Below are 1,012 nucleotides of genomic sequence, written 5' to 3'. Positions count from 1 at the left end.
CACAACAATGAGTCACGCCGCGCCGGATCCAGGTCAGGCGGCCTCGGGGAAGGCCGGCTCCCAGCTACTACACGGCGTGTTGTAAACATTCACACATGTGTACAGTTTTCAAAAAACTCTGAACGTGTGAAGTGAGCGCCACGACACAAAGATCGCGGCAACTGGAGGACCCACAAAGGGTTGTAGCGAGTAGCGACATCGGAAATAAGTAAGATATATCAGTGCAGTCTCTGTACTTACTCGTAGTTTCACGAATTCACGGGCACTTAGAAGTTTTTAGTAAAAGTATGATTTTATTATCAAAATTCAAAAGTATTGTTTTACTAGATAACTATACCATTGAGGGGGTAGGTAGGGGGGGAGGTATTGAGGGGGGACTTAAATCTTCTCGGGGCAGAGGTGTAGGGTTGGAGCCGGTCTACCTAGCTTTATTTGACGTTCATAAACGCATTGTTATTATGCCTACTTGAATAAACTATCTTTTATCTTTATAGGTACCCAGAGTAGGGAATGCAACCGAGTAATGAAAAAACCGAGTATCGAGTTTAACCGTAGGTTTTTAACCGATGCAAAACCGGGGTCGGTTTCGGTTAAAAACCGCGAGTTCGAGTTTTTAATATTTCATCGAAAATCAAACTTTTCTTTGAATCTAGGTGTCCAAATCAATAATTTGCGATATCTTTAAGTGTATATGTGGTTACCTGATTCTAGAAAGAGATATGATGATGTTGAAATTGTTTTTCTTTAGCCTAGTCGATATTGACCCTGCCTACTATGTAGAAGGGCCCGGGCTCAAATTCTAATGTCGGCCGTAACATATAGTTACAATTTATTTCATTGAAAAAGACAGTAAAAAGACAAATAAATAACTTATGAACTAAATAGATTTATGAATAATACTAAATTAAAACTAACAATCCTAAATATATCTAAAATAAAACAAGGAATATAAAAACTACTGAAAGAGGCCTCCTCGCGCTACCCCTGGCGCAAAGGTGCCCATCACACTCGC

The sequence above is a fragment of the Cydia amplana genome, chromosome 5 (genome assembly GCF_948474715.1).
Source record: "Cydia amplana chromosome 5, ilCydAmpl1.1, whole genome shotgun sequence".
Lineage (NCBI taxonomy): Eukaryota > Metazoa > Arthropoda > Insecta > Lepidoptera > Tortricidae > Cydia > Cydia amplana.
This window is presented reverse-complemented; position numbering follows the sequence as displayed.